The sequence below is a fragment of the Manis javanica genome, chromosome 16 (assembly GCF_040802235.1).
Source record: "Manis javanica isolate MJ-LG chromosome 16, MJ_LKY, whole genome shotgun sequence".
NCBI classification, from domain to species: Eukaryota; Metazoa; Chordata; class Mammalia; order Pholidota; family Manidae; genus Manis; species Manis javanica.
In genome coordinates, this window is record NC_133171.1 from 2,036,184 (window position 1) to 2,050,144 (window position 13,961).

At 41.3% G+C, this 13,961-nt stretch overlaps 1 long non-coding RNA gene across 1 annotated transcript; it reads right to left on the reverse strand.

Annotated features, from left to right (window-relative positions):
• Window positions 1-387: 387 nt before the first annotated feature.
• On the reverse strand, window positions 388-11,991 carry LOC140846828 (uncharacterized). Its single transcript, XR_012126271.1, has 3 exons — window positions 11,815-11,991; window positions 1,940-1,974; window positions 388-1,357 (listed from the first exon to the last, which is right to left on the reverse strand). It is a non-coding gene; the product is annotated as an uncharacterized lncRNA (long non-coding RNA).
• Between the last annotated feature and the right edge of the window lie 1,970 nt (window positions 11,992-13,961).

A 13,961-nucleotide genomic window follows, 5' to 3' on the forward strand; every position in this document is an offset into this window, starting at 1 on the left:
AGGGCTGCCATGTGAGAGAAGACCCCATTCTGATGGAAGTGGGGTAGCTCATTTCCCACCGACAGCTGTCTTTCAGTAAACAGGGAGGATGGCTCTGGAACGCAGACGGCTTGGTTGCTTGGGATCGGGGAAGCGCACGGTTGCCTCCTGACTGAAACACTCCAGTGAATCTTTTTTGGCCTTTTCATTCCCAGAAAGAATAAGTCTTAATCACAATAACATTTATTCTCATGTCAAGATTTCTTGACTACTTTACCCAAAAATGAAAGAAATGAAAGAAAAACAAAAAACTAAAAGAGAAACTAACATTAGGTTATTTTGTCTTCATGTCAACCTCTAACATATGGTAATTTTCAATGACTGACACATGAAGTGACCAGCTTAGAGGAAGAAGGAGAGTTGTTTATTCATGGCAGCAATCGACAGAAATTTTTACAAAAGGGTATCAGACTGTTTTAGTAATGAGAGACAGTTCACTTAGACATGAATGCAACTACAATCCTGAAATCTAAAGTACAAACATAAATGCACAATCAAAAACTAAACTTTGGTAAAACATGTCATTATTCCCACCAAAACAGCTAGCATATTACTCACTATACAAGAAAAACTTTGCTTATATCTGAAATTATTTAGGGACCTGCTAACAATGTGCTGCTGAGAAGAGGATGGAGCTGGACAGGCAGATATAACAGAAAAAATGGTAAAACTCTTGATAGCGTATTTATTAATACAAAGAAATTTATTATCCTGAATTTAAAAGCATGAAAACATAATTTCCAAAATACTATAAGTCACTAAAATGCCAGAGTATTCCCATAATAGTAATAAATTGGAAGTGATAATAATGGACTTGGAGTGATTTAGACTTGGGTTCATTTTTGGTTGGATCACCCAGGGCTACCTTTAGCCTCAATTGCATCCTAAGTATATATGGTACTGAAATCCCAACACCTGGGCCATTAAAACATGTACATTGACTTCAAAAATCTGACTTCTGTATATACACATCTTGTTCCATAGGCCTCAACGTTAGCATTATCGACAGTATCTCTCACTCATCTCTTTGGCCACTTTAAAGCTTCTTTCCAAAGCAACGTCCATGAAACTTGGATACAATGAGCAGATTGCTTTCTGTGGAAACTTCTGAAAAAGGGAGAGCTGATGACAGGGTGTGTGTCTTCTCATCATCAAACCACCACCAAGAAGGGAAAATACTCATCTAGGCACTGTGGCTCCTTTGTCAGAGTTCTCCCTCTGTCACATTTTTTAAAAATCTGGGAATCAGTCAATCATTCCTCTCCCCAACATCCATCCCCTTTGAAACACAGTGAAGGTATGGTTCAAGCGTAGGCAGCTGTAGAGATGAAAATTAGAGAGTATGATTGAAGATTGCTGCAAAGAAGTAACTCCACTTCTTTAAGCTCTCAGAGTGCTGTGTGTGCACAGCTCCTTGCTTGTTTCATTACTTCCTCCCATTGCCGTAGAATCCGCAGAGCCCGTGCAAGGTGTGGAGCTGTTTCTTTTCCCAACTCCAAATAACGTTATGCTTCTGAATCTTCAAGTGGTGCTGCCCCTGACTCCCTGCCCTCCCCCACATCAGTATTTGCCTCTGGATATGAGAGCACATCTACTTAAACCAATCCAAGATTGTGACCAGAGCAAAACGACAGGGTCTGACAGCATTGCACTTCTCCCAGCACTGCTGATAGATTTTGTGTTGTGTATAGTTGGTACATGTATGTCGCTGTAGTTGTCTGTAACTTTATCATGCATTTCCATGGATATGACACTGTTGAGCAAGAGATCCTGTTATGTTGCCGTTGCTCAAGAAATGGAAATACAGGAAGGTGAAGTTATTTGGCTCGGTTTCACAGAGCAAATTTACTGTGCCATGCCCCTCAGCCAGACCTGGTTTGGGAGTCAGCATGCTCCTTACCTGCATTGAGAAGAGAATCATATGATCCTTTTGCCCTGGAAAATGAAGTGGAATTTGATGAGGAAGAAAACTGATGTAATTATGCATGGCTATCAAACTTACTGGAGTAAAGAAACCCTGCAAGGAAACGCTGAATTAACTCAAAACTAACTTAAAGGGATTTGGGTTTTATGATTTCACTGGCCGGGTTGGACAGTCACCTGTGTGCACAGAGGACTGCTTACTTTATGGAATATTTTCATAGTTCTGAAAATTGATAATGTATCACTGTCAGCTCTAATTTTGTTTCCTGTTCTAGGAAAAGGTCATCCCCCTCCTACTTATTAAATTTGAAAAATAAATAATGAAAGCAGTATCTCAACAGACTTAATGTGTTTATTTTACACTACAAGAATGTGAAATAAGTGGGCAATACGTTGTGGGGGGAAAAGACTAGGAGAACAATTTGTTGTGCTTATTAAACTAACTTTGACTCTATCTGCTGAAAAGATGGTTATTGATGGTTATATATCTTCATCATGGGCACTGGCCTAAAACTTTATCAGGAGGAAATAAAAATACTCAAAGCTGTGGTTGATGAAACAGCTTTTACTGGCTTAGGGCAATTGCTTCAAAGAAAGAGTACAAATGTTTCAATTTCCCATCCATTTGTTACAGGGGAAGAAGGAAACATTTCACAGAGATAAGCTGCCCTGTTGAATACTGAAGGAATTTAAAAAGCAAAAATATCAGTGTTGACTCAACTGCAGACACAGAACTACAGATTGCTGTAGGACACATTTACCCCTTTTTTTTAAATTGTGGCTTAAGGAAAAAAAATTACTTTGCCAATACCAGCCATTCCCATGCATTTAATACAATGTGGAAAACCTCTCTTCGATCTTCAAAATGTAAGAAATATTTTCCTTAAAATGTTACCTAGAATGGTGGTTGCCAGGGACTGGATAGTGGGGAAATGGTTGGAGGGTACACAAAAAGTCTCAGCGAAGCAAGACAACAAATTCTGAAGACCTAATGTACAGCACGATGACTTTCGTTAACAATACTGGGTTGTACTCTTGAAATCTGCCAAGAGAGGCGATCGTAAATGTTCTCACCCCACACATAGAGCTCTGGCAACTATGAGAGGTAATGGATGTTATAATTAACTTGATTGTAGAGATCATTTCACAATATACACATAGCAAAACATCCTATTTTACACCCTAAATATATACAGTTTTTGTCAATTATACTTCAATAAGGCTGGAAAATATAAAAAATAAAATGTAACTCACCTTCTAATGAATGAGGCTGAGTAAGTAAGGAAATATTAAGGGATACCTCTGAAACAAATTATCACTGAATTGCTAATGTATATAGATGACTCACCTGTGATGAAAGTTAATTACTTTAATAATGATAATTATTATTTTAAGTCTATGTTTTGAGGATCTTCCAGAGCTTTCTAATTCTGACTGCACCTATCAGAGGGAGGTAATGGGGAGTAACTTGTCTCCAAGTCACGGAATGTTTCTGTGGCACGAAATGCCAAAGGTCACAAAGTCCCCAAGGGAACAGAAAGTGTACCCACAACTTCTCTCCAAGAGGCGTGCTCTTCAGCTGTGAGTGTAGACTTAGTCACAACAGAGAGGTGAGGCCAGTAAGCCAGAGTGGAGATAGGATTCCTACAGATACCCGACCTATTACCCAGAATGTGGTTTTCTGCTAAAAATACCTCCTTGTAGATTGCTTATCAAAAGGGAAACTGCTCTCCATGGGCAACATACAGCTCAAGGACCAAACTGGAAATGTGAACTACTGCTTAAAGAAAAAGAGCCCCAGAACCCACATGAGATTTCCTAGTCTGATAGGGAGTAGTCCGGATTTCATTCCAAATCCATAAGGCACATGGGAGGCCTGAATATGTCTTTATTCCCAGCTTAACTGGTTGTTATAAAGTTGTGCGAATTCAGCAGCCATCAGCTGCTTCCCTGACTGCTGTCTGACAGCACCACCACCCATGGGCTTTCCCATCTGATTCTGCACTCCCAACAGACTCTTCAGTTAAAAAACATTTTATGCTTATGAAGTTTTTTTCACCAGAATGAATCTGCTCCTTTCTCAATCTTCTGTAAAAATATAATGATGTGAAGTTAGAGTGGGGAACAGGCCAAGTCCAGTACAAGCCTGAGACTTCAGCCCTTCTACCTCAGGACAGGAAGTGGCTAAGCAGTCACACAGCTCATATGATGGCAGGTCAACGACATAATAAGAGTAACAGCAAAAGAAAAATCTTGAATAACAGCTGTCATTTTATACTTATGCCATAGTCAGAAATTTCCTCTAAGGCTCGGAAGTAGGATCTCATTTTACAGAGGTGGGAAGTGTTGCCCAGATGCCTGGGTGGCTTTCCTAAGGCCTTGGACCTCAGTGACGACAAAGCCGACTGCAGATCGGGCGGGCTTCCGCACCGAGTTCGGTCCTCTTCCTTTTCCCACTACAGAGATTCTCAGCCAGTGAAACGGAACCCTTTGAGGAAAGGGGGATTTTCATAACTCTCGTCTGGCTATGGAAGGGACTATGTTCCCAAACTGGTCTATTCCTCTTTGAGCATGTATTTATTTTTCATTATTATTACCTTACTTTTTAAAATAGCTCTTAACTTGGTTGCCTAATCTGGTGGTATGAAGTCCAACAGTGCACCGTGGGTGGTGTGAACCTGCATGAATACAAAGATAAGGGCATAAGTGTACTCAAGTGAGACTTGGTAGAGATTTGGATTTTGGAGTCCATGAGAGGTAAAGCCATAGCTCTTCAGGATGATGTGTCATGCTAGTTCTGGTCCTCATTAGCATCTTTTGTCAGGAGGTGAGAAGGAAGTCAGGAACTTCAGGCTCTGATTAATTTGTGCATGTGTCATAGGCCAAGCTCTAGATCATGAGCTGGTCTCTCCCTGTCCTCTTAGTAGTTCCTTCTTCTCTGATCCCTATGCTTTTCCCAGCAAAGCTTCTTTCAATAATTATGCTTATGAAGCTCTAGTGCAAGTGGCTAAAAAGGAGCAACATGTAATTAATTAGAGTTTTATTCTCACTCTCCCTTCCCACTCCTCATCAGTGAATATGCTGGCGGTCAGCAGAGCTGACATATTCTCTACATGACACCATCTGCAATAAATTCACGGCTTGATCTCTTTCATCCTTTTCAAAATCCAAACTTCTCCACCAACTCTTACATCAGTTTGATTAAAATATTTATCGACTGCTTGCTGCCAATCGTTTTGGAGCCCTCTGTGTCTTTGATAGAAAATATGTACATCACACAGAAACATCAGCAATTGTTTTAGGGTCATCTCTTCCCTAAAGTTAATTCTGCACATGGTCAGAGTTCAATAACTATCTGTTGATTTAATCCACAGAAGGCTGAAAGTACAGTAAAATGTAATCATTTGGATAACTATAAGAAAGGTCGAAGTGAGTTAAAAGCTTAAATCGGAAAATACAGCCATTGCTGTCAAAGGCATACAGAATGGATTTAATAGGCCTAAGTGCAATATCATATGGCAATCCTCCAGATTTCTATTTTGATGAAAAGATTGAAAGGATTCATAATTAGAATGCTAGTGGGAATGGAACTGGTATTTTACTGCTCCAGAAGCCTTCCTTTTGGAGTCTTGTTTATTCCATTTGCTTTGTCAAATCTTCTCTTCTCAGATGGAGCAAATGTAAGTGTAGTTCACTCCCTGTCCAAACACCTGCAGCGTCAATGAGCTGGACTCGGGAATGATGGTTTAGGTCAGAAGGATGAACATTCGCCTGCTGTCATGGAACTCGTAATAGCCCTGATTGATTTTACTAGCTGGACAAGATCCTTTGGCCTCCAACAACTAGTTAAATTGCTTCATTGTTTTTTAAGGCCATAGCTCATAAGGAATTCATCTGTAACGCTTAACAGCTAACAGTGTTCTCTCCAGGTGCAAAGGACTTCTTCATATTTGCAAGCTGTTCCTCTTACTGTCCCTAAAACATGCATTGCCTTTTTGACCTCTTTGCTTTTATCTGGCATGTGGGTTTCCTTTTTACATATCCAGTCTTCACTCAACTTCTAAAGAGTCAATTTCAATTCCTCCTTGAAGCCTTCCATGACCATCTGAGATTCAGGGGCTCTCCCGGGAACCTCAGAGCCCTCATTCTTTTGCATACTCAGCATGTATTCACCTCCTGGCTATATTTTCTTGTGCACACAATGTATCTGCCTCCGAATTCTTGAAAGCTCCTTGAGAAGGGAGGACTCCTTTGCTTTCTTTTTCTGGAATCACTGATTCATTCATTAGAATTTTTTTTTCTGTGGGCTAGCCATGTTAAAAAAGATGGAAAAGTTTCTTTGGCCACAAGGGCCTTACAGTCCATTTATGAGATAAGTCAAGGTTCAGAAGGATTAAGTGGACTATGCACAAAATTAAGTAGTGGAAACTTGAGTGTGAAAGTGTTGTAATACTCATTTTTATCAAAACTTTCCACTCTCCTCATGACCCTTATGTTAGATTTGACCATGGAAGTTTGAGTCACTCCTTTTCTGCCTTTAAATATCTTTAGCCTTCCGTGGTGGAGTTAGTTTGCTAGCACTGCCATAACTCATTACCACTCAGACTGAGCAACAGAAATTCATTTTGTGAGTTATGGAGACAGAAGCCTGAGATCAGGTGCTGATAGGGTTGTTTTTTCTGAGGCCTCTCTCCTTGGCTTATAGATGGCTGCTTTTTCTCTGTGTTTTCTCATCTTCCCTTTTTCCATGTCTGTGTCTGAATTTCCTCTTCTTATAAGGACACCAGTCATGCTGGGTTAAGGCCCATCCATATGGCCTCATTTTAACTTAATTACTGTGCAACGACCCTGTCTCCAAATAGGGTCACATTCTGAGACAGAGTTGGGACTTCAACATATGAATCTGGGGGGAAGGAGAGAGACGATTCAGCCCATAATGGTCTCCCTCACATTTTCTTTCTTCCATCTACTTTGGGGGGGACGCTTTCTAAACCTACTAACATAAATCTAAACTACACATAATGTGCCTCCTCCCCTTAAGTCAGTTCAATATCAGGAGCTAATTTCTCCCAACAAATTAATTTTTCTCAAGAAGAAAATGAGTCCTTCATCTTCGAATAAAAACAGCAGTGCTGTCCTAGCTTTGAAAAGGTCTCTGACATCTTTAATGTCTGCTGAGGCCCCACCCACCTTCTTATTCCTGTAGCTCTTGTTGCCTGCAAGCTGTGTCACTACAATCCCCCATGCTGGGTCCACTCCAAATGGGACCAAGTCACACTTGGTTTTTCTTCATAGCTAAGCCTTTGGTGGGCATCAGGCAATTGCCACAACATGTCAGAAAATATCTGTCAGGTAATCTCAGTCTATACTCCATCAGGCGGTGAAATAGAAAAACTTGAGTAACTAACTATGTGGAATTAAAAATAAAACACACACCAGAGGCAGTCCATTCTACTCAAGGGCTTTCTGACCCCATGGCATTACAAAGGGGCTTCACCCAAATGTGATGGAGGGTAAAATCTGTGGATCAAGAAAGGTATGGGTGGAACACCACGACTCTGTTTTGTATCAGGCTGTGGAGCAGTGGAATTTAGTATCATTTTATTTTTCATCTATACAGTCTTAGAGGACTTTATGTGACTGGGAACATTTTAATTAATTATCTGTGATAGCTTGGGGCATGGATCTGTCCATTCTGTGCAGAAGGCCACCATGACAGTTAAATATTATGAGAGAAAGAGGGAGGCAGGGACTGACCAACACAATATGAGGTGACTGAGTTGGGGAGGACATCAGTGTTGACAAAAGCAGGTGCACAGGAGATTCCCACAGGCATTGGCTCGGGCTGAGCATTACTCTCCAGCTCCTTTCACTGAATTTTCAATGATTGGATTTGTGATAAAGTGGGAATAAAGATATGAGAGTGTAAGCATCACTGCTTGATATATTCATTCAATATGGAGCCACTCATTCACCAGATAGTTTTTGAAAGCTGATCCTGTGCCAGACACCATGCTCATAGAAGCTGTGTTGGTGTAAATATTTTTATATATGCCAAGGCCTAAACTTCACTCTGATCTAAAGATATAAAGGGGGAGAAAAAGCTGGTTCTGAGATAACAACAGTAAACCTTTATGAAGTGCTTTCTGTGTGCAGGTACTGTTATAAAGATGTTACGTGTAACTTAGGTCATCCTCATAGCAACCTTCTAAGGTGGAACCTATTATCATCTCCACTTTCCAGCTGGGGAACTGAGAAGCAGGCAGGGGATGTAAGCGGCCCACGGTCACCCGGCTAGTACGTGGGGAAGCAAGGGTTCGGATGTGGACAGTTCAGCTCTGAATTTAATGCTTTTATCATTTGTAGAGGAAAAAATGCTGTTTACAAACTCTGATATACTTTGATTCCAGAATATAATTTTTTTTGTTGTTTAATCATGTATTTGTTCTTGGTCCCTAGATTAGGGGAAATTTGTTAGGGACAGCTTTGTCCCAGTTTTTTTGTGTAAGACAGGTCAACATTAACATCATCATGGATTGTAAAGACATATTGTCTAGGTGATTATCTAAAACTGTCAGAAGCCAAAGAAATGCCTGTTTATCTCAAGCAAATGGAAGAGATCAAATTCAATTTACTTTCAATAAACAAATCTTAAATTTATACGAATCTCTGGAGGGTAGAAGCATCACCCACTAAAGCTGTCTGAATAAATTCTGTGAACCTGGAGTATAAAAGATTGGTATCTTTCCTGGCTTGAGATGGGGAAAGCATAGTGAGTAAGAAAAATGAAAGAGAAGAGAACTTAACATTTCAACAACTATTTCTAGCAATAAAACAACAATACTACTGCCCCCCAAAAAAGACCCCACTACTCAACTAGTATTTATCTATCACCAGAAAGATCTGAATTGGACCAATTCCTTTTCTTTGCATCCTGCATTCCTTGGGTATCCTTTGCCATCATGTAGACTTTAGACTGCCTCCCACCACCCAGCTGCCAACACCCAGGTCAAGGGCTTCCTTCCCAACAAGGAGAACAAATGATCTTCCTTTTGATCATTCATTTATACTGGTGTCTTTCCATTCATGTCAGTCCTTAAGAAAGGCAACTCTATTTACCCTTCCATATTTTCTTGTAACTAAGTATATTTTGCAAAGACCTTCTCCAATTGGTTTTCTACTTGGCTGCTAACTTTACTAATAACCTCAGTGCAAATAGAGATTTGTCACTTTAGAAAAGTGACTTTTCTTTGTATTATTCTCACCTTTATATGTTTATATTTATTAAACAGGATATGAATCCTACTCACATCATATAAATTAAGTAAGATTATATATATTACAAAGAAAAATTCATATTGCAATGTTACTTCAGGGGATTCATAACATTCAGTTTATAGAATCTGACATGACATGGAATTCACTTTTAAAAAAATATGTGTATGGTTGGGAGACAGTTCTCAATGGATTGCTTATGTTCTGCACATTTTGTGAGTGTAGGTACTGACTGCCTTTGTTCTGAACTACCTTTTCAAAGATTTTGTTGCCTTTGTTGATTGAAAGTACCTTCCTCTGGAGCAAAGGACAGGCATGCTTATTATAAAAGATTCTGGTCCCCTAAGCTCAGGGTTCCTATTTTGTAATGCAACTCACTGTGTGTACCTGTGTCACATGGCTCTCTTTGAATTGTATCCCATAGTTGAGGCTGTGGAATGGCACAAGAGAATGCTGATACTTGGATTACTGTTATTGCTGTGTGTCACAAAGTTCTTTGTCTTTGACCCAGGGGTCTCATGTCTGCTGCCAGCACCTATGAAATAACAGCAGCCCAACTTTTTTAGCTTCTAAGTAAGGTAAAACCTTAGATCTTTTACAGTTTTTGACACATGGAATTTGTAAAATAATTTCATTTTGAATGGGCACTCTTAGTAATGAACCAAACTATTTCCTCTGAGATATTATCTGTAAATCAGATCTACTATTTTATGTCAAATAGTATTTCAGAGAAGAATGAATATACCAATTTAACAATTGGCTCTTCATCCCAAAACTTCAGTAGTGCTACATTCCTAAAGCCAGTCGTTTCTGAGTAATAGAGGGAAGCGGGGAGTGATGTAACACATAAACATTCTTTCTTACATGTTGGCTTTAATCTCCTTATGATAAATTTTCCAAAAGCAAGTCACATGCCAGCAAAAGACAATTTCAGGCATTTTCAAGCTTGTGGAAGGCACAATAAATAGGAGAGGAACAGCTGCAAGAACTTTGTTCAGGTTTCCGATCATTGTACTAACATAAGTAGGATTTGGATCAAATGTCAGATAATAAAAGAGAGAAAGGTGGAGATTGCAGGACTTCTTTTAAAGGGGCAAATCTTTCTTCACTTGTTCACTTGGTTAGAAGAAGCATGCTTATATGAAGCTGTTAATAATTAAGAGCGGTGCGTATTAACTGAATCTCCACTTTATTACTTGCCTTGCTCACACAGCAATCAACCAGCTCGGCTTTGCCTGCACTGAGCCAGGAGGAGAGGCAAAAAGCAGCAGAGTGTGCGTGGTCTCTTCGAGTTCCCCTCCAGGCAAATGCAGGGCTTCATGTGGAAGCAATATTCCACTTGACTAACATCATCTAACCTCACTTAGAATGTTTCCTTCTGCTCCCATTCTCATCAGTCCAGGGATTTATAACTCTCTGAAGTCACTTTAGTAACCAACACCTCCTAACCAGCGTAGAGAGATGAGAAACGGCCGAGGACGTTCACATCATTCACCCAGTTTTTTCAGGACAGAGCCAGGCTCGGAGCCTTTCCTCCTCCTCCGCCACTCAGCCGGCTCCCTCTCTGACTAGCCCTCTCCTAGCTAGAAAGAGCTGCCTCGCCAACATTCTCTTCAGAAATGTTGGAGAGACTCCAAAAATCAGGTCAGGAAAATCATCTCCAACATGTGGGTACAAATAAGGTCATGCTGAGTAATAGGCCCTCACCTTGCCACCCCCAAAATGCCTCCGGGTTGTTTCTGGGCCTCCCGTGGTGGCTGCCACACGTGCTCACCAGAAGTCTTCTTCTGCTTGTCCACACGTGAGACACCCCTGCTGCCCGGCCCCTTTAGCAACAGGATGCACAGCTAGAGGATAAATCCTGATGTCCCCCAACCGCACACCTGTGGGCACCCAAGCTTGTTCATAGGGAAAATGGTCGGCTCCTCATACTGTACTGTCCCCATTAGGCACGGTCCTTGTCACGGCAGCCAAGAGAGGCTCTGCTTAAGCCTCTGTCTCTCTCAAGCCCCCTGCAGTTCTCTTTTGAGAAAGCTCTTCCCTGGTCCTGGACGGTGCTGGGAGACAGGCACTGGCCCCCAGAGCACCTTCCTTACCTGAACTCCAAGCTTTCTGTGGGAACCTCCTCCTCAAAGGCCCTTCCCTGTAATGCAAATTAATATGCAAATAGGCCTTGAGGCTACCGCTCAACCATCAGTTCATCATCCTGTGAATAATTTGAGTACAGCCTCCCTGAAACCCAGAGAGTATTTCGCAATTCTTTTATGACTTTCACAACCGCCATCAGGGAGCTGAGAATAGCAAACCACACGAGCCAGAGTAAGTGGATGCTTGCTGACTGGCTGCCTGTACTGATAAATAAATGCCCCTCCTGCTGTCACAGTCAGAAGAGGAAGGTAGGGGCCAGGCCTGAATTATAGAAATCTGTGTGCCCGACATGACCACTGATTCTAGAGAACAGAATAAACTTGCATTAATCAACAGAACACATAGAACCTCTTAGTCGGTGAGATGAGCACCATGCAGCTGGCTGGTTTACAAGATCTTACCAAGTATCTGTGCCCAAATCCAACTCACCTGAGTCATCCGCAGCTGTACCAGGCAAGGCATCCCCATTTTGAGATGCCTGTCTCTTCATGTTCGGGCAAGCAACCACTGGTTGTCTCCCCTTCATCCCAAATGCATGTCAGTTGGGTGCTCAATATTAAATGTGGGCCACAGGGATTCAGATAGTGGTTACATCGGCCTCAGCTATGCAAGGACTTCTGGGAGTGGCTAGTAGTCAGTGAGTCAGGAGGTCGCCAAAATGCTGTCTAGCGGGTCAAGCTCTGCTTCAGGTCCATGGGTTATGAAAGAATTGCAGCTTAGAGAGTGACGTCATCCCTTTACCCCACTTTTTATAATGTTAAGGCTTTCCTAGTCATCCAAGGAGTTAGAAATCTGGGGAAGAAAGTTAAGAAATTCTACTTTGAAGCATTTGGAAATAGGAGAAATGGATACAGGAAATGGGAACTATATTAAAGGTTAGATAGTCTTGGTGAAAGTTAGGGCAAAGGGAAAGTTTATTGGAAGGGTTTGGCAGTATAGTTCAGACAGGAGATAAGTGCAAGTCTGTCAGGTAAATTCAATAAAGTAAAGAACATTAGGATGAAATGCAAAGACATCTCTTGCATCTCCATCTGATCATAAACAGAAGCTGAGTAAATATTATTTCCCCAATACTCATGCAGAGAATGTCACAAAATGATGGTGTCAAAAGAATTAGTGCAACTTTGCAGGTTTCAAATGCTTTGTTTTATTTTTCAGTGTCTAGAAAAATAAGTGATATCTAAGAATCAGGTTTGTTTTGAATATCTTTTAGGACCATGCTACTTAGGATTGCTGAGTATTAAGTCACAGGCTTTTCTGTCATGCAGTATTTAACAAACTTGAACAAATGCTTTATTGCTAAGGTGTTCACTAAGCATGCACACTCTTTCACACAACACACAGCTTTGGACAGTGCTGGCTCATTGAAGGGCTGTTACTTCTCCTTCATCAGCCTAAACCTGACCATTTGCTTCTGCCCAGTGCCTCCGCCTGAGAGTAGGCACACAACCAAGTCAGCCTGGACAGGTCTGACAGGTAGGTGGTGCATTCTGTTCCCTCGCTCAGGCTGCTGGGAGGGTGTGTCCCGAAATATTCCCTGGAAGGAGGTGCTGGCTGCTCCCCCCTCTGCTGCCTCTCTTGCTTCGCTTCTATTCTCTGGTTTGGTCATCACCACCACTCCTCCTTGGCCAGCTGGAGCAAACATTACAACCTAAGATGGTCAATACTTTGTTCATTCAACAGCACACTATGTGCCACCGCCATTGCCAGCCAATGTCAGCTGAAAAGCTCTGGCTCCACGGACTGTTTGACCCTGGGGCTGGGGAAGGGGAGACAGTTAACAGGCAAATACAAAAAACATATTGAGATGTAAAGTGCTGTGGGGAGAAAATAAGTAAGGATGAAGGGGGGCTGGGGTCAGGTCCAACTTTAAATGGGGTGCTCAGGGAAAGCTTCCATGGGCAGGTATCCGCTGAGCAAAGACTCGACAGAGGCGAGGCAGCAAGCTGAGTGTGAAGCTGGGAAAGCCTCCAGGGAGAGATAAGAGAAACAGCAAAGGTGTGAGGCAGGAGTGAGCCGGCCAGGGCATCAGTGTGGTGGGCATTGGGGTGAACCAAGGGGAGGACATGAGGTCAGGCAGTGACTAGGGCAGAAAGAAGTAGGAAAACGTCCATGCAGGGCTAGGCCCCATCGACCCTTCTAAGGGGGTTGCCTTTCCACAGTGACGGACAGAGGAGAACACTGCCAAATGGCTCTTATAATTTGCTATCAGAAATATCAGTTTAGATCTTAACTTGCAGATAAGGTTAGAATAAATTCCAGATTATTAAGAAATTAGATATAAATGAAGCTTAAAAACTAGGAGAAACCAAGAGTTTATGTTTAGCAAGGCAGCAAAAAATGCAGTAAGATTACATGTGACAAAAAAATAGGAAAAGTGTGAGAAGTTTGTATGAAAATTCTAAATGTCTCTTTGCACCAAAATTAATAAAGATTCAGGGGTATTTCAAATTCAGATATTCAATAATTAAAGGATCAACTTATTTTGTAAACAGCTCACATAAATTATATAATAAACATCAATGAAAATTCAATCAAAATATGCAAAGATACGAATAAAAATTTAAAAGGTAGAA